Genomic DNA, 20009 nt, shown 5'->3' with positions numbered 1-20009 from the left:
TAATAACAGGAAATGTTTTATTGAAAAGTTGAAGTGTTTACATGCGACAACATTTCATTTAGGGAAATCCCACATTAAGCTTTGTATGATTTGGTGGGAGTGTAATTGTTGACATTATATTGGTTACATTTGTCATAGTTTGTATGCCTACAATATTTGTTCACTTTTTTAAACCAATTTGTAATTGAGTATTGATTTAAGTTGCTGTCATTTATTTATATATTGCCTAATTTAGTAGTACATTTATTTTGAAGGCGAAGTGCGACGCTTACTCTATTCCAGTCAGAAGCAGCGAGCACCAACTTGGTGGATGTGTGGGTGAAAAGTGAACTGGTCAGGAAGGACTTGAATATAAGATGTGAATCGTCAGGGGAGGATGTCAATGGTTTCAAGGAAGATTCAAAGTCTACTTCCCTCCTTCTAGCATGCAGCCAAAAAGGTATTTTGTTTGTTTGTTGGTATTTTGCTTTAGTGAAATGTTAATCCACATGCTGTGCATGCTATTATTTGATGTTAAGCTGACATGGTGTTTATAATGCAACGCTATGTGTGTTTCTAACTGTGGTGAAAGTCGCTGGAGGGGGGGGGGGGTTCAGGTTTATTGGGTGGTTGTTGTGTTCTTGGCTTCGTTTGATTGGTGGGGAGGTGTCCAGGATGTACTAAGTAGTTGGTAATTGGGCGAGGTGTCGGAACAAAGGGGCTGGAACAAAGAGAGGAAGTGGTCGAGGGGAAGAAGAGATGCAACAGGGCCAAACAAAGTGGATTATTTAGTTCTCTCTGGACGCCTCAAAGATCGGGATTATTTGTACGCCTCGCGGCAGGGAATAAAGACTGTTCAGCTTCCCACAACAATGCGATCTGCTTCTCCTTCATTGGGTCCATCTGGTTAATACCGCTGAGCATCACATAGGTGTCAGAAGCGGGATTAGCGCCACGTCGCCATTGGCCAGATTACCATGGAGGAGATGCGGATGCTCACCCCCTCACAGTCGGGAAGCCGGGGGGCAATGAAAGCTGCGGAACAGAGGTGTGCCGAGATGGAGCTGCGAACTGAAAACAGCCGAACGCACATGGTCTCCCAAGTCGCCACAGCGTCACCGTCGTATTGCTTTGAGGTAAAACCAGCGTTAAAGTACAACCCGCTGAAAGACAAAAGTTGCCGCCAAACTGGACAGAAAGATGTTTAGGGAGTGGCTCATGGCTACATAGGGTGAAATGGTAACCAAAGAGAGAAAGACGGTGACTGATAGTTAACCCCCGTGCGTGGGGGGCCCTCAGACGCTGGTGCCGCTAAGGTTAGTTCCCCCCAGCTAATACGGCCAAATGAGCCCCTATAGCAGCCTACCTGCCCCGGCCGCACGGTTATGACGTACAACCTGACCCCAGCCCAGCTGTCCTACAGTGCTCTAGCCCCCTCGCCATGCAGAGCCCAAGCCTCGTTACTCCACACCAGCTTTCTTCAACTACGCTAACAGGTCTCATGCAGTGCTCGTTAGCCCTGTGGCGTTCCCCCTTGTTCCCGGAAGTGTAAGCAGTGAGCCCACTAGCCCCAGCCCTGAAGGAGTCCAGATGTGGAACACTGCTGAGTGAGCGAGCCCAAGAGGTGGAGCGGAATTTCTGTGATGGAACAGGGCTTCGGATGGAGCGGAGAGCTCTGCAACCCTGCGTCTGGGCGGCCACAGGTTCTACCCCCGCCTCTGTCTGCCCCCAGGCTCCCAGCTGATCCACAGACTGCTGTTGCAGGTGCAGCTGTTGGAGGTGTGGTCAGAGAGCCCCCCCCCCCACCCCACCTACCTGCATGGAGTGTGGCTGGCTGATATTCTGGAGGCATGCCTGCTTGGTCTAGACCAGGAGTGTCCAAATGTTTTTCACTGAGGGCCACATACAGAAAAATAGGCAAAGGGCTGGGCCACTCACTAGAGGTGAGCTGTATCGCCTCACCTCTAGTGTATTGAAGTTAGAAAAATCAATCAAATGTAGGTACATTATGCTTGATAATTGAATATGCTTAAAGAAAAAAAACAGCCTACATCTCAGCTGTCTATTAATGAGTTTTCATTCATTTAGTTACAAAAATGATTGGCAGCACATTCTCAAAACAGCAGCCTCAGATCGCTTGTTAGTCAGGATGGTGATCCCCCTTCACAGCCCTGTATAAAGGGGGACCAATAAGGGGAAAAGGGGATGGGTATATTTCAAGCTTGTTCTTCAAGTTATTGGGCTTGTTAACACATCAACTGTTTGTTGGCAAATGTTATCAACTTTAATTGACTGAATTGATGAAGTAATTGGGATTATTAATGCATGAATATTGTGTCATATATTTTTAACTCACCTATAATGGGAACAGCGTTGCGCTCAGTGGAAGCAGTGAAGCTGTGTTTTGATCTGAAGGATGGCCGGCAGGTCAGGAGTAAGTTTGGTGGTTGAGATGCGAAGGACATCGCAGAGATGGCCGTCGGTCATTTTGGTTCTCAATCTGCTTTTGTTCAGAGTTAAAAGAGAAAATGTTTGCTCACATATGTATGTTGAGCCGGACAGACTCATCATTCTTTTTGCGTGGCGTTTCATCGGAGGAAACTCGGCCTCTTCCAAGCTCCGGTAGAAGTCGGTAAGAGAGAGAAGCTGATGTTGCTTCTCCAGAGAATTATCACACTGCATTTCGATAAGTTCTAATTGCAGACTCTCTTCCACTTCTTCTGCATCCATCAGGAAGGGAGTCGAGAACAGCTTGATTTCTTTCTCGATGATAGAAAAATCTTGGATGCGCCGACTGAATTCTGTCATGAGACGTGATCACAGACACATATTTCCCCTTTTTAGCAGAAAGCTTGGCCTTTTGGAAAAGCAAATTTGATTTCGGACAGCGTGGGGAAGTTTGCAACATTGAAGTTGCGTAGTTGTGTCTCAAAGAGACGGAGCTTCACACAGAATGCTTTCATGTGCGCATAAAGTTGTGGTACAAGCTGGTCTTTGCCTTGTAGGCTCTTGTTCAGTGTGTTTAGATGATCAGTAAGATCAAGTAACAAAGCCAGGTCTGCCAACCATAGAGGGTCACTCAGCTCCTTAGGAGGTCGCTCCTTCTCTTTCAAAAACTGGTCGATTTCTGAACTCAGGGAATAAAACCGCTGCAGCACGGAGCCGCGACTTAGCCAGGGCACATCAGAATGGGAGAGTAGGTCCCCGCATTCAGCATCGACATCAGATAGTAGAGGTTTTGCGGCCGATAGAAGATTTAAGTCTTGTCAAAGTTTAGAAATTTCAAGGCATTCTGTTGTTTTTCCTGGTGGTAAAAAAATGTTCCGATCCTTTGATAAACAAGATAAAAATAAAAAATGAGAATGAAAATATGAATAAGGTAAATCATAAATACAAGTCTATATATAGCATCAAAAAGAAAAAGATACTGGATCCACTGCAACGATATGTATATAAATGTATATAATCATTTACATTGTGCAATATTTTTTGTGCAATGTTTGGGAACTGAGAATAATAACAAATATAGAGGAATATAAATGTGTGCAAGTATTACAGCAGTGAGGTGGACACAGTATGAGGTGAGTCCTAGTTTGTGACAGAGTTCAGTGTGCATATGGCTTGGGGGAAGAAGCTCTTTCTGACTCTCTCTGCTCTGGTCGTGTGGCTGCGGAGGCGTTTGCCTGATAGTAGCCGCTGGAACAGTCCATCGTTGGGATGGTGGGGATCCTTAATAATCTTCTTAGCCCTGGTCCTGCACCGCCTGCTGTGTAACGCTGCATTTACATGGAACCAGCAGACAGGAGGGGGCAAACCGGAAGTCATATTAGTGGACGAGAGCATGACGGCAGACCGGTGTGGTGCCAAAAAGTGATTGCCGTCCACTGGGTGGCTGTAATCTGTCAAATATAACCGTTATGAATGACACCAAGTCATTTTGAGTCATAAACAACCTTTCAGTCACAAGCTAGGAGCTGCAATCACTTTAAGACAAGTGCAAAACTGCACATTGTGAGTTCTATTGGCCCTTCAAATGTATTTCACCTGGTAAAAAGGACTCTTCATCTTCATCTTCATCTTCTTTGTTTGATGGTTGATTGTGATCTTTGGCTTTGAAGCCACCTACTGTACCGTTGTATGCAGAAATGATATTGACACTACATAATGAAGTGGAGAGATAGTGTACACCTAAACAAACAACCTAGATAGATTCATGAACACTGCGTATATAGAATGAGCTAGATCCTGTCATATTAACTTGTATCCTTTAAAAATTCAATCCCAGCTTTCCAGTTGTTCCCAGTATTCCCTCTCGGTTCCATTCTCTACCCGTCTCCCTAATCCCTTCTGCAGGAGGAGCCGTTCCCTCTCTTCCTTGTACTTATTGCATTCCATGAGTATATGTTTGACATTGTCTGTGCTTTTGCAATGACAGCATTCTTCTGACATATTCTCCTCATCAGGAACAGTGTCTTGTTGAGTCCTGTGTGATCAAACCTTAACCTCGTTCAACTGACTTCCTCCCTCCTGTTTCCCCTCCTTACATCCTGGGCCTTTATGGATTTCACAAATTTGTAGTGTGTTCGTCCCTTATTGGCCTCATCCCATCTTTGCTGCCATTTCCTCATTGTCCTTTTTTCTTCCCCTTTCTCAAAAAGAATATCCAAAATGCTTGTCACTTGTGATCGATGAAGCCTTTCAGAGACGCCGCTTCCTGCCCCGAGCCTCGCTGCAAACTCGCTGCTGCCACCGCGTGGTAAAGACAAAGCACTGCACCTTCCGCCATAACTAAAAACAACAACTGCACCCGTTGTTGTTCAAATGCAAATGAAACTGGAACCTGAGAAAACATCAAACAAAACAACAAACTGCTTCTATCTCACGTCCCACCTTAAACTGGACGGCAAAAAGATGATTTATTTCTTTTATTCGTTTAGGTTTATTGTATTTTGTGTACAAAGGAAAAGGAGAACGATGGCGGCTTGTTTACGGTGAAAATGCCATTAACCCTCTGAAGACCCAGCTGTAGTCAGAGAAGCGTGATGAGTGTGATTTTGGTGTGGTCTGATATTTATCTAAATATAATCAACTTAACACACTCTGACTCCAAAGTGCTTGATATATTTGAGGGAAAATCACAGCTACATTGATGTGCCATCAATAGTTTTTTCAGTATCATTATGCAGCTTTTAGATAGATCTAAAACACACAAGACATAAAGAGTATGTTTTTGTATTTTGTGTTTCCACCAGAAATGTTATCATAGCAACACACGAAAATATATTAACAAACTGTTTTGTCAACACAAAAGTTGTTCATGTTGTTCAATGAAGTCAAAATAGTTGATCAAATCTGATGTCTAAATAGGTAAAAACAAGGTTTTATCACAACTGTTCACAACTTTATTTTATTTGACCCAAGGTGTGAAATGAGCCACGAGCTGAAAATGCACGACCCCCTGGTGGGGGCCATTAGAGGTGTGGCTCTGCAGCAGGCTGGGCCCTCTCTCTGGCACACTCTCAAAGGAATGAGGCTGTAGGCGAGTGGGAGTGGGGCAATGCAAGAAATGTAAGCAATGTTTTTACTTTTGAAAGATTTATTGAAGACGTCACACAAACTATATACAAAAACCCCCAAAAATGGTTTTAGGTGAGAAGAGCAACTCTAGAACCAACAATCACATAGAGAGAGAGAGAGAGAGAGAGAGATTAGATTTCTTTTTAGATTTTAAAGCATCTTTATTTTAACATTTTCTCTGGTTCACAGTTGCAGACAATACAACAAACACACTTTGTTCACTAACAGAGTCCTACACATTAAAAACAGACTGGAAGCACAGGTCGTCCTCCACCAGCAAACAGATGGCGTCATTAAAACACCACAGCTTGATGAAGACATCCAGACTCTTCATCAGTCTGTGAAAGTTAAAATCAATCAAGACTCTGGCCCTGACCAACGCTACAAACACTCTTCCTAAAACACTCTCCTTTCCCCTCAGTTTGTTCCTTCTCGTGAGGTAGATGGCCATCTTCGCTTCCCCTACTAGAAAATTCAGCAGTCGCCATTTCTCTGCATTGGCCCTGTAGTATCTAACCCCAAAAATAAAAGCGTTTCTGGACCACTCCTCCTTAAAGAGCTTAAAACTTTCCTTTAAAAGACTAAAAAGCTCTAAAAGTCTGTCGCACTCTGCAAAACAGTGAAACACGGACTCTGGCAGTTTGCAGAATGGACATTCATTTGCGACCGTGGGATTAAAAACAGAAACAAAGCTATTGACGGCTACTGCTCCATGTAGGACTCTCCATTGGAGGTCCCCCGTCTTTTTCTTGGAGGGAGCTTTGTAAAAACTCCTCCAACACGGCTCCTCCTGTCCCCCCATCTGGAGCCGTTCTCTCCAGACAGTGTCCTGCCGCCCCTCCAGTCCCTTCCTATTTAAAACAACCACACACTCTTTGTAAAAAGCCCTCCTGGCAGTTTTAAAAGTCCCCCCCTCCATCCGCCCACAGCCAGCGCTTCGCTTTTGCCCCAGTTGACTTTCGCTGCTGATAGCAGCCCAAAGTCCCTGACGATCCCCTCCAGTTTGCTGATTTCGTCCTGTTTCTTTATTAAAACATTGACGTCGTCCGCATAGGCTGATAAAATGTGGCTTCTCTCAAGACCGTTTAAAAACACACCCTCGATGTTCATCCTTAATTGACACAGCAATGGTTCTATGGCCAGAGAGTACAACATCCCTGAGAGGAAGCAACCCTGTCTCACCCCTCTACGCACTTTAAAAGGGCCGCTCAGCCCTCCATTAATCTTCAGTACACTCTCGATGCCCTGGTACAAAACCTGGATCATGGCTATCAGACCAGGGCTGAGGCCAAAAGCCTCCAGAGTTTTCCAGAGGTAAGGGTGCTCAACCCGGTCAAACGCCTTTTCCTGGTCTAGCGAAATGAGCCCAGTTTCAATGCCCAGAGAACTAGAGAAGTCCAAAATATCCCGAATTAAGGACACATTGTCCAGAATGGACCTACCAGGCACACAGTACGTTTGGTCCTGATGGACTACCAGGTCCATCACCTCCCTCAGCCTGTTGGCCAGCGCCCTCGACAGGATTTTATTGTCCGTGCACAGAAGGGACACAGGACGCCAGTTCTTGTCTCCTGCAGGTCTCCTTTCTTGGGTAGGAGAGTGATGACTGCCCTCCTGCAGCTGACTGGCAATAACTTATCTTTAAAAACTTCATTAAAACCATTAAAAGGTCCTCCCGTAACTCCTCCCAGAACTCTTTGTAAAACTCCGCAGGAATCCCGTCGATGCCGGGGGCCTTACCCCCCTTCATGCTCTGCAGGGCCGTGGAAAGATCCTGCAGGGTCAGAGGTTCCCCCAGCACCGCACTGACATCTTCCAGGACCCTGGGCAGATTTCCACAAAAGGAGTAAAACAGTTCTTTTTGCTCCTCGTACTCACTTCTGTACAGTTCTGTGTAAAAGTCCACGGCTCTCGTCCGGATCTCCTCCGGCCTCCTGAGCTCCTGTCCTGTGTCTGATCTCAGGGTGTGGATAAACCTGCTCTGCCCGTTCCTCTTCTCCAGGCTAAAAAAGAAACTAGATGGTGCGTCCATCAGTGCTGCGCTCTGGAAGCGAGAGCGGACCAGCGCCCCCTGCACCTTGGTGCCTAGTAGGTCTGCAAGAGCAGCTCTTTTAGACTTGAGGTCCTTAATATGATCTAGATTCCCAGTGGGTTCCACTACACCCTGTAACTCCACAATGTCAGTCTCCAGATCCCTCATAGATCTGGTGATGTCCCGTGTGACATTGAGAGTGTACTGCCGACAGAGCTGCTCTATCTCCCTCTTCCCATAGTCCCACCACAGTCTTAAGGAAATAAAATCCGGCTTTCTGTTTCTAAAACCTTCCCAAAAAAACCTAAAAGCATCCTTAAAGTTCGAGTCACATAGTAGGGTGGTGTTAAAATGCCAATATGCGCTTTTGGGCTTTACATTGGCAATAAAAACACGGCAAACAACCAGGGAGTGATCGGTAAAACCAACAGGCACTATTCTACATTCCTTAAAAATGTTAAAATGGTGCTTAAAACAGTAAAACCGGTAGGTCTGGCCAACGATAAAAAGGTGCTTCTGCAGTGCACCCAGGTGTACCGCCTTCCATCCCCGTTGGTTCTCCTCCACACGTCCGTTAGCTCGTTCTCATTTGAGAGCAGCCTCATCGCGTTCTGCGATGCTCTGTGAGGCTCACAGTGGTTCCTGTCTAAAAGGTCGTTCTCGGTGCAGTTAAAGTCTCCTCCTAGAAACAAAAACTCCCCAGTACGAACTTTGCCTAAAACCCCATTTAAAACTTGCAAAAAAGTGACTCTGTGTGGTCCTGTGGTGGGAGCGTACACATTTATAAATGTTGGGCGGTATGCTGAGTGAACCCAGGTGCAGAGAACAAGGCAGAGGCGAGGTGGCAAAAATAGAGGTTTACTCAAAACAAGTACAAAACTGGGCAAAAACAAAATAAGAAGTCTCGGGAGCTTGGAACAACAGCGTTGTCATGAGGTTAGACAAACTGAAGACTGAGCGCCTGAGGACACAAACGACTATTTAGACGTTTGGTCGTCTAAATAGGGACGACCAAACGAGACACAGGTGAAACATATCACCTAATGAGGCAGGGTAATCAGGAACAGAAATAGGTGAAGCAGAGCAACCCTGAAAAGGCAGTACTGGCGGCATCTAGTGGCCGATGCCGGTAGGCCCCGGGCGAACCCTGACAGGACCCCCCCGTCTAGGAACGGCTCCCGACGTTCCTCCAGGGAGTGTCGTGCGGCGACGGCGGAAATCCTGGATCAGAGAGGGGTCCAGGATATCCCGGGCCGGAACCCAGGAGCGCTCTTCCGGCCCGTACCCCTCGTTCCGGCCTCGTGGTGGGCGCCAAGGTGCCGGTCGGAGCCGCGACACGTGGAAGGTGGGGTTTATCCTCATGGACCTGGGGAGCAGAAGACAGTATGCGGCAGGATTGAAGGGCCCAACATACCGTGGCGCGAGCTTGCGTGACTCCACCCGTAATGGAAGGTCCCTGGTGGACAGCCAGACCCTCTGGCCCGGACGGAGCATAGGCGCTGGTCTGCGCCGTCGGTTGGCCTGGATCTGCTGCTGCCGGGATGTCCTCAGCAGGGCCTGACGAGCCCTCTGCCAGGTACGTCGGCACCGCTGGACGAACCGCTGGGCTGACGGCACTCCCACCTCCGCCTCCTGCTCCTGAAACAGAGGAGGTACGTACCCGAACTGGCACTCAAACGGGGACATGCCAGTGGAAGAGCAGCGCAGAGTGTTGTGAGCGTATTCCGCCCACACTAGATGGTCGCTCCAGGAGGCAGGGTTGGAGGACACGAGGCACCTCAGTGTTGTCTCCAGGTCCTGGTTGACCCGCTCCGTCTGGCCATTGGATTGCGGGTGGAAACCGGAGGACAGGCTGACGGAGGCGCCGAGGAGCTGGTGGAACGCTTTCCAGAACCGGGATGCAAACTGCGGGCCGCGGTCTGACACCACGTCCAGGGGCAGGCCGAACACCCTGAAAACGTGCTGCACCATGAGCTCAGCAGTCTCCAGAGCTGAGGGGAGCTTGGGCAGAGGAATAAAGCGGCAAGCCTTGGAGAACCGGTCCACCACGACGAAGATGACGGTGTGACCCCGAAACGGTGGAAGGCCGGTGATGAAGTCCACTGAGAGGTGTGACCAGGGCCGACTGGGGATGGGAAGGGGATGCAGCAGCCCCATGGGACGTGACCGGGGGTTCTTGTTCTGGGTGCAGATGGTGCAGGCAGCGACGAAGGACCGGACGTCCTGCTCCATGATAGGCCACCAGAAACGCCTGCGGAGGAACTCGAGGGTCCCGGAGATCCCCGGGTGGCCAGTGAGGCGGGATGAATGCCCCCATTGCAGGACTTGTGATCGGACAGCCTTCGGGACAAACAGGTGACCCGGGGGCCCGTTGCCGGGATCCGCCTCCCTCCTTTGGGCCTGCCGGACCTGCGTCTCAATTCCCCAGCGGACCGGAGCCAAGATGCAGGAGCTCTGGAGAATGGGCTCGGGGAGTTCAACCAGCTCAGGAGGGTCGAACTGTCTGGAGAGAGCGTTGAGGTTCTTGGACCCGGGACGATAGGACAGGATGAAGTTGAACCGATTGAAGAACAAGGCCCATCGGGCTTGACGGGAGTTGAGGCGTTTGGCATCCTGAATGTATGTCAGGTTCTTGTGGTCGGTCCAGACGACAAATGGGTGTTGGGCCCCCTCCAGCCAGTGCCGCCACTCCTCCAATGCCAGTTTGACTGCCAGTAGCTCCCGGTTCCCTATGTCATAGTTCCGTTCTGCTGGGGTGAGGCGACGGGAGAAGAAAGCACATGGATGGAGCTTCTTGTCGTGAGTCCTTTGGGACAAAACGTCCCTCACTCCCACATCGGAAGCATCCACCTCCACCACGAAGGGTAGGGTAGGCTCTGGTGTGGCCAGGACAGGGGCAGCGGTGAACCGCGTCTTGAGAGCCCTGAACGCCCCCTCAGCCTCCGCAGTCCAGGCGAAGCGGACTGTGGATGTCCTAGCGATTCTTGACCGTGATCTTGTTCAGACCACGGTAATCAATGCAGGGACGCAGGCCGCCAAAACCCTGCGCCCGCCGGGGAGGTAGAAGGGCGGATGAAACCTGAGGTGAGCGCCCCCCGGATGTACTCCTCCATGGCTGTAGTCTCAGGGGCAGAGAGAGAGAAGAGACGTCCTCGAGGAGGGCAGGTGCCAGGCAGAGGGTCGATGGCGCAGCCATAGGACCGATGGGGAGGAAGCGTGGTGGCCCGTCTCTTGCTGAAGACCTCCCTCAGATCGGCATACTTGTGGGGCACTCGTGAAAACTCGGGAGGGATGGGACCTTGAATACGGACTGGAGCCAGGACACGGCCAGGAACTCCGGAGTGGGCAGGGGCTTGGGAAGGGGCCCGAGCTTGGACACGGACTGGAGACTCGAGAGGGTGAGAAGACGGACTAGAACGAAGACAGGTGGTGTGGCAGGCAGGACCCCAATCGGTGAGACGCCCGGAGGCCCAGTCCAGATGTGGGTTGTGACGGGCTAGCCATGGGTAGCCCAGGACCAGTGGAAACTCAGGAGAGTGGATGAGGTGGAGCTGGAATACCTCTGAATGTTTTCCCTCCAGTGACAGCCAAAGGGGGGCAGTGAGATGGCACACGCTACCGGACCCCAGTGGTCTTCCATCCAGGGCTGTCACCGTGAGAGGATGCTCTGGAGGTGCCAGAGGGAGCTTTAGGGCCTTTGCTAGCCCTACATCCAGGAAGCTACCTGCAGCGCCGGAATCCACCATAGCTTGGAGGGAGTGATGTTGATCTCCCCAGGCGAGGGAGGCAGCCAGCAGGACCCTGGTCGCCTCGAGCTCGGGAGAGAAGGTTGGCCTTGTCGCAGTTCTCCCTACCCTGGACGAGAGTTGGCTTTTCCCGAGAGCTCAGGGCAGGAAGAACGGAAATGCCCCGGGATCCCACAGTACAAGCAGCAGCGCTCTCTCATCCGCCGGTCACGTTCGGACCGAGAGAGCCGTGTGCTGCCTACTTGCATCGGCTCCTCCCTTGATGCTGGAGGCGGGCTCGGGAGGCCTCGTCCCCAGAGCCGCTCTGCGCGCTGGTCTTGGTGAAGCGGGGAAAAAGCGTTCCCCTTGTCTCTCCCGGAGGCGGTTGTCCACCCGAATCGCTGTATCGATGAGCGTATCCAGGTCCTCCTGCGCCTCCCGGGATGCCAGCTCGTCCTTGACACCCTCATTGAGACCCTCCTGGAAGGCCGCGATGAGTGCCTCGCTGTTCCATCCGGACGCCACGGCGAGGGTGCGGAATGCGATGGCGTAGTCCGCTACGCTCTGTCGCCCCTGGCGGAGCCGGAGTAGCCGTGTCGACGCCTCCCTCCCACTGACTGAGTGGTCAAACACTCGGCGCATCTCCCCGGCAAAAGCCTGGTAGCTGGAGCAGGCCGGGGTTTGCCGATTCCAGATGGCCGTGGCCCAGGAGAGTGCTTTGCCGGTGAGTAGCGTGACCACGTATGCCACCTGTGAGCGCTGGGTGGGGAACTGTGACGGCTGGAGCTCGAAAGCCAGGGAGCATTGTGTCAGAAAGCCACGACAACCCCCTGGGTTACCGTCGTACCTCTCTGGCGCCGGAAGTCGTGGTTCGCGGTGATCTGGAGGACGCGGGTTCATGGGAGGCAGCGCTGGCGCAGGGGCCATAGGTGGAGCCTGTGCCTGGCTCTGCTGGACGGCCTGGGTGAGCGACTGCAGGTTGTCCAGGACCTGCTGGAGAACCCGCTCATGACGGCCAATCGCAGCCCCCTGGTTCGTCAAGGCCACCCGCAGGCTCTCCACCTCTGGAGGCTGGCTCTCTGCTGGGTCCATGTTGCGGCTCAGTCTTGCTGTTGGGCGGTATTCTGAGTGAACCCAGGTGCAGAGAACAAGGCAGAGGCGAGGTGGCAAAAATAGAGGTTTACTCAAAACAAGTACAAAACTGGGCAAAAACAAAATAAGAAGTCTCGGGAGCTTGGAACAAGAGCGTCATGAGGTTAGACAAACTCAAGACTGAGCGCCTGAGGACACAAACGACAGGGTCTAAATAGGGACGACCAAACGAGACACAGGTGAAACATATCACCTAATGAGGCAGGGTAATCAGGAACAGAAATAGGTGAAGCAGAGCAACCCTGAAAAGGCAGTACTGGCGGCATGTAGTGGCCGATGCCGGTAGGACCCGGGCAAACCCTGACAATAAAGACAAACTTATAATGCTCAAATGCTGCCCTCACCACCCTCAGTCTGCCCTCCACCACCTCCTCCACCTCAAAGGATGCTGGGACAAAGCTCTTAGAAAAGAGAAGAGCCAACCCCCCGCTGGTGGTGCTCTTGTGGCTTAGCACCAACCCCCCCACTCCCTCTTCCAGTCAGCCTCATTGCCAGAGTCACTGTGGGTCTCCTGCACCAACAGCACATCCAGCCTCTTCTGCTCCATCAGCTCATACAGCAGAAACCTCTTAGCTGCGTCTCTAGCCCCATTCGCATTCAGCGTGCTGATGTTAAAGTCACTCATTGCACGGAAAAGGGAATCAGCCCGAACAGCGGCACCCACCTCCACCTCCTCCCCATCCTCTCCGTTGTTCAGCTCCTTCCTGATCTTTTGCACTATTTTCTTTAGCCTGTACACCTCCTGGTCCGTAAACCCTCCTCTCCCCTTACTCTTCATCTGTTGCTGGGCCGCGTTCGCCAGCAACTCCTTGTCTGAGAAGAAATCCTCCACCTTTATCCCTTTCACGTTCTTCGTCCTGTGCAGAAACGCTTTTATTTTGCCCACACTGTAGCTTTTTTTGCCCTTTTTCTTCTTTACGCCTAGAAAAACTTGCCCCTCACTGTCTGCAGCAGAGTCCTCCTCCATCCAGGACTCTGACTCCGAGCCTCCCTGCTCCACCTCCTGACTTGCCTTCCCCTGGCTTGCTGTCCCTCTCTTCGCCTGAGAGTCTCCTACCATTTTGTTTGACTTTCTTTTGAGGCGAGGGACTCTCAACCGATCGTCCTCATCCCCCATCTCAAAGTCACTTCCTTCCAGTGCCTCCTCCTCCCTAGCTACGTCACCTGCACTCCTTTGACTTTGTTCTGTAGCTTCCTTTCCTTCACCAGTCCCCTCCTGTCCCCCCGCACCCACCTGCCTGTCTTCCGGACCCTCCTCCTTCCCCTCCTGTCCTCCCACCCTTACCTGCCTTCTTTCCAGACCCTCGCCTTCCTCCCCCCGTGTCTCCACGCTCACCTGGCTGCGCTGTCTACCTCCACCCGTTCCCTCCTGCGGCTCCACATTCCCCTGTCCCCCCCCCCTTTTTTCCCCTGCCCCTCGCCTGCCCCCTCCTGTGCCCCCACCTTCACCTGTTTCTTCTCCTTTCCTTTCCGCCCTCCACCTGTCTCCCCCTGTGCCCCCACCTCCACCTGTCTTTCCCCTGCCTCCTTTTGGCCCTCACCTGCCTCTCCCTGTGCCCCCACCTTCACCTGCTTTTCCCCTCCTTCCTTCTGGCCCTCCCCCGCCTCCTCCTGTGCCCCCTTCTTCGCCTGTTTTCCCCCCTCTTGACCCCCCCTGCCCCCTCCTGTGCCCCCACCTTCGCCTGCTTTTCCCCTTTCTGACCCTCACCTGTCCCCTCCTGTGCTCCCTCCTTGTCCTATCCACCCTTCTGCCCCTCACCTGTCTCGCCGTCTGCCTTCTTCCCTGGACATGCCCTGACCTGGTGTCCCTCCCCACCGCACCCAAAGCACTTGGTGGTGTCAGTGTTGACAAACACCACGTAGTCAAACTCATCCGCCCTGACTTTAAAAGCTACGTTCAGCTCCGCAGCCCTGTTGTTCAAAACCATCAGGACGTGCCTCCTGTGCGACACCACACGCTTAAGCAGCGGTGACTTACACCCCGACGGGACTTTTCTAACTGGCGACACCACCTTCCCGTGCCTCGCCAGTTCCCTAGTGAGGGTCTCATCTTTAATAAACGGCGGAACATTCGCCAGATTCACCCTCTTTGCCGGTGTGGAGAGAGGCAGGACGGGAACAAACATTTCGTTCACCGTGACGCTGCTCGCCACCACCGCGTTCACCTTGTCCACACTATCTACGAAGATGACCACCGCGCTGTTCATCCGCGCTGCGGACACAACGCTGCTGTAGCCGACAGTCTTCCCCACCGCCAGGCTGCAGTCCTCCACCGAGACCGAGGAAGACACGGGCAACTTAATGCCATGCTTCCTCGTTAGCTTGGTGAGGTCCGACATGGTTGCGGACCCGCACCACCACCACCACCACCACCACCACCCACCCGCTGTGCGCACACCCTACAACCAACAACAAAAAAAAACTAACACCGTCACCAACAAATAATTATAAACATACAATTGATAGAAAAGTTAGAGAGAGATCACTCTCTGATGATTTCCTGTGGCAGCTTGTAGAGGTGCTCTCATACTGTAAAAACAAATTAAAAAAGTGTAAAGAAATGTGATACTTTCTGTTTCCCAGTATCACAGACCTGATACTAACCCCCGTCGCCCTTCATCCACTCCCATGCACTAGATTTGCAACAGCTTTGCAAGCAGCACACACTCACGCACAAATATGTGAGTCATCAATTTATTGACAATTGACATCAACTGTGTCCAAATAAAGAGTTCCGGAAGTGATTTCCCCGTCGCAAAAATGAAAAGGCTTTCAACATCATTCCTTCTTTCTGTCACTGTTGCCATCATCACAGACTTTTAAAACTGAAATCTGTCACTGTTTGCAGGCAAAACCAATAAATTTGTCCCTCCAACTTTGTTGACCTTGTTTAGCAACTCTTGAACAATGATCTGAACCAAGATGTTGCCAGAACAACTTGGTTAAGATTTAACCACAACAATGCAAGAGAATGGAGGGCAGGCCATCTGTCAGAAAATATGATTTCATTGAAGTTATTTCATGCTATTCATAGGGAGTGTGGTCAGGCTGGAGGATGAGTTTATAGACAGTTCATATTGATTTGCTTCTAATGCACAACTGCAAGCAAGACAGCTAGAACTAATACACCTTTCCCACTGCACCAAAAACCTGGTAACACCTGCTAACATCTGCCATTTGTCATCAGTGGGAAAGGAAAATCCCTGGTCTCAGTCCCGGGTCTAATGACCCTGCGATAGACACAGGTTTCAATCGGTTCCACCTCTGATCGGCTCTGATGTGAGTAGGACACCCGGGTCCACACGCTCATTTTGGCGCCTTTAGCTGCACAATGTGACGCACGTTGAAATTCTGGACGCTGGCACATAAATAGACAGGAGTATCTGTGTATCATTCCATCATTTAATATCCCTTTAAGAATCCAAAATCAAAATCAGAAGTTGGACTTTTTTTCCGCATGGGGGACCATGAAATGTTTTGAGTGAGGGGATCGCACCGTGGGGAGGACAGCGGAGAACCCCTATGCCCCCCGCCGGGCTCCTAGTCACTCCAGCACCGCTCCAAGCCGCTCCCCGGCATCGAAGGACTGGTGTGCGAGTGCCCACCGGCAGCACGGAGCATCTGAAATAAACAGCATTTCTCCTAGCAACGGGAAAGGGTTTACCCGGGTTAAAAAAAACAATTTTGGTGTGAAAACGGTATAAGCCGCCATGTTTGTGGCTTCAAAAGAGCTCTGGGTGAGTGAATGCGGTGGTTCTATATACAGTCGATAATTGTGAAAAAGTGGTTATTTTTCCACCAGCGTTAGAAGCACTGACATATAATAATAATAGACTAGGTTTTGGGCCAGTCGCCCAGGGGCATGGCCCGGGACCTCCGTGGACATTGATCAGGTGCAGAATTGGATTTCGGAATTTATTCTCGAAAGTTTCTTTCGAGTTTATTCTCGAGTCGGCTCACTCACTCACTCACTCATCCCATGGCCTCGGGGGCCGTAGGGGTGTCATGTTGGAAGCTTGGGCCGTCAGGGATCTTCAGCGCTCACGGTCTTCTGCTGTACGAAGCAGGGTTTGGAAGCTGCATCCAGTCCATTCTTTGATGTTGTCTATCCAGGACTTTCTCTGCCTGTCTCTTCTTCGTTTCCCCTCTACGGTCCCCTGTAAGATGGTCTTTGACAGGGAGGTGTGTCTTGTGACATGGCCAAACCAGGCCAGTTTGCAACGTTTCACTATTGAGAGTATAGAGGTTCTTGTTGTCCAGCATAGGTGGTAACTTAACTGTTTGACGTAGTCGTTTGTCCGGTGTTCATTGTAGGAAATGTGTAGCATCCTTCTATAGCACTTGTTTTCGAAGGACTGTATCCTGCGTTTGGTGTCTGCTGTGAGTGTCCAGCTCACACAGCCATAGAGTAGGGTGGATAGTATGAGAGAGTTATAGAGTCTGACCTTCACCGGGAAGCTGATGGTGTTGCGTCTCCATATTCTGGCCAGTCTTGTCATGGCTGAAGTTGCTATGCCAATTCTGGTTTTTATTTATTTTGTGGAGCTGCCATCTTCACTCACAAGGGACCCAAGGTATTTGAAGTCCTTTACTTCTTCCAGTGTTTGCCCGTTCATTGTGATGTTGGTTGGTGTTGGATGGTTATGGCTGTTGACCAGTATCTTGCTTTTCTCTTCGCTTATCTCCATTCCGTATCTTCTCTCTACCTGCTCCAGTCTGGTGGTGAGATCCTGGAGTTCAGCTTCGCTTTTCCCTATGAGGTCGATGTCATCAGCAAAGCGGAGGTTGGAGATGGGTCTTACTCCGATGGATATGGAGGTGTGGAACTCTTGCAGGGCTTCTTCCATGATGTTCTCCAGGAAGATTTGGAATAGGACCGGGGAGAGGAGACAGCCTTCACGGACACCCATTGTTGGTTCTCCCAAGCTGTTATGGATGAGAATTGCGCTGCTTGAGTGGGTGTAGAGTGCTTGTGTGACCTGTATGAGGTTATTGTCAAAGTTGTAGTTTCTGAGAACCTGCCACAAGCCTTCATGCCAAACACGATCAAAGGCTTTTTTAAAGTCAATGAAGTTGTGATATAGCTCGTGTTGATGCTGAAGGTGCTTCTCAATCAGTAATCTGATGTTGAAGATTTGCTCAGTGGTGCTCCTTCTTGGTCTGAATCCTGCTTGTTCCTGTGCAATGATTTCCTCTGCCTTGCTCTTCAACCTTTCCAGGATGATCCGCAGCAGTACTTTGCTCGCATGACAGATGAGGCTGATGGTTCTGTACTTTTGGCATTGCCTCGAGTTCCCTTTTTTGGGGATGGGGATAATTAAAGATTGGGTCCATTTTTTGGGCCACTGCTGGGTTTCCCAGATCCTTTGGCAGATGTGTGTCATTGCTTTTGTCATCTCATGCCCTCCCGTGTTTCCAAAGCTCTGCTGGGATGTTGTCGATGCCTGGCGATTTGCCGGTCTTCAGGGTCCTTACTGCCTCCTCCACTTCAGGTTGGAGTATTGGCACATCTTCACATTCCCTGCAGAACTTTGTGGCATTGGTGCGAATGTTGGGGTTCCTGGCAGTACTCGGTCCATCTCTTGGTTACTGCTACTTTTTCGGTTAGTAGAGAGCCGTCCTTGTCTTCAATTATTGTGGCTGTGGGTTGTTGTGTCTTTGTCAGTTTCTTTAAGGTGGTGTACGCTGCTTTACTGTTGCCGTGTCGCATCCCTTCCTCTATGCTTTCACACTGCTCTGTGATCCACTTCTCTCTAGCTTCCCTCATCATCTTCCTGATGTTTTTGTTCACCAGAGTGTACTGTTTTGCTGCATCTGGGTCATCCTTCTTGGTCTTCTTGAAGGTTCTTCGAAGGTCGCATAGATCTAGGATGTCATCGGTGACCCATGGTTTGTTTTTCTTCCTGTACTTTCCTAATACTTCCGTTGCTGTTTCTATGAGTGTTTCCTCCATCTTGTCTGTCAATGTGTCTATGTCTTGTAGTAGGTTAAGTGTTGCGAATTTACCCCCTATATTTGCCTCAAATACTCTTGCTACTTGTGGGTCTTTCAGCTTGTCTACATTAAATCTGATGCGTGGGTTATTGTGTTTCTTTTGTGTCTTCAGTCTAAGTCTGAGTGTCAACAGTACCATATCGTGGTCACTTCCAATGTCCGCCCCAGGCAAGGTTCTGGTTTGGGCTTTGTTGATGCTCGACCTGAACCATTGTGGGGAGAGTATGTAATCGATTCTTTCCATTTGGAGCGTGCCATGTTGTTCTGCGGGAGATATTGTGTGAAAACAGCGTGTTGGCTACAGTGAGCTTATGGCTTCTAGCAAAGTCCAGAAGTCTCAGTCCTCTGTCGTTTGTTTCACCTAGTTCAAAGCGGCCTGCTGTTCCTCCCCAATGTTCGTAGGCATCTGTGCCAATTTTGGCATTCCAGTCTCCTTGGATGACCAGAAAGTCCTTCTTGGGTGTTGCCTTGATGGTGTTCTCTAGCTCCTCATAGAAAGTTTCAACTGCATCATCGTCATAGTCCGTCGTTGGGGCATACACTTGAATGATGGTTATATTCATGGGCTGCACAGCGTGAGCCTGCTGGAGATAGGCGTGCAGCTGATGACTGAATTTGTTTTGCTTTTGTTTACAATAAAGCCAACTCCATGCTGGGGTTTAGAATCATCTCCACTAAACCATATCCTTCTTCTGCCGGCCTTCTTCTGGAGCAGTTTCGCTACAGCCGGTCCATCTGACCTCGGCCAGTCGCAGAATGTCCCATCTATATCTGTCTAGTTCAGGGGTGGGCAAACTACGGCCCGCGGGCCACATCCGGCCCGTTGGTCGGCCCGCCGAAGATTGGTACAGATTTCATAATTATGACTGCATTCATTTCACCTTGACCTGTAATGCCTGGCGTTTCCACCAGGTGCCGCATTAGGCGCAGTGACTTGATTTAGCGGCGCCCGAGCTACTCTTTGTTATTACTCTGCTACTACTCATCTGCAACAATGAGTGGGCCAAAGAAAAGAAAGTGTGAGTGCCGAGTGTTTAATAAGGAATGGACAACTAAATACTGTTTTACTGAAGTCCGGTCAAAAGCTGCATGTCTTATTTGCCAAGAAACTATTGCGGTTTTAATGGAATACAACATCAGCCGTCACTTTTCCACCAAGCATGCTAATTACGCTATTAACCATTCAACGTATAACGGACGGCTACCGCTCAGAGGTTGGCAGCTGGCTTGCAGGCTCAGCAAAACACCTTTATCCGACAAACTGCCATCCAAGAATCAAGCACGAAGGCAAGTTATTTGCTGGCATTCAAATTAGCCAAAGCCAGCAAGCCTTTCTCCAAAGGGGAGTTTCTCAAAGGGTGCATGGTCGAGACAGCAGGTAGCTTGTGTCCTGGGAGCAAGAACAAATTTGAAAAAATTAGCTTATCACGCAGGACATTGACTCGCCGTGTTGAACTACAGCAATTGACGAAGACTTAGCTAGCAAGCTAAACAAAAAAGCGAAGTGATTTCGAAGTCAAAGGACACCGCTCAGCTTTTAATTTTTATCA

Source organism: Zeus faber, assembly GCF_960531495.2.
Source record: "Zeus faber genome assembly, chromosome: 8".
NCBI lineage: Eukaryota > Metazoa > Chordata > Actinopteri > Zeiformes > Zeidae > Zeus > Zeus faber.
This window is presented reverse-complemented; position numbering follows the sequence as displayed.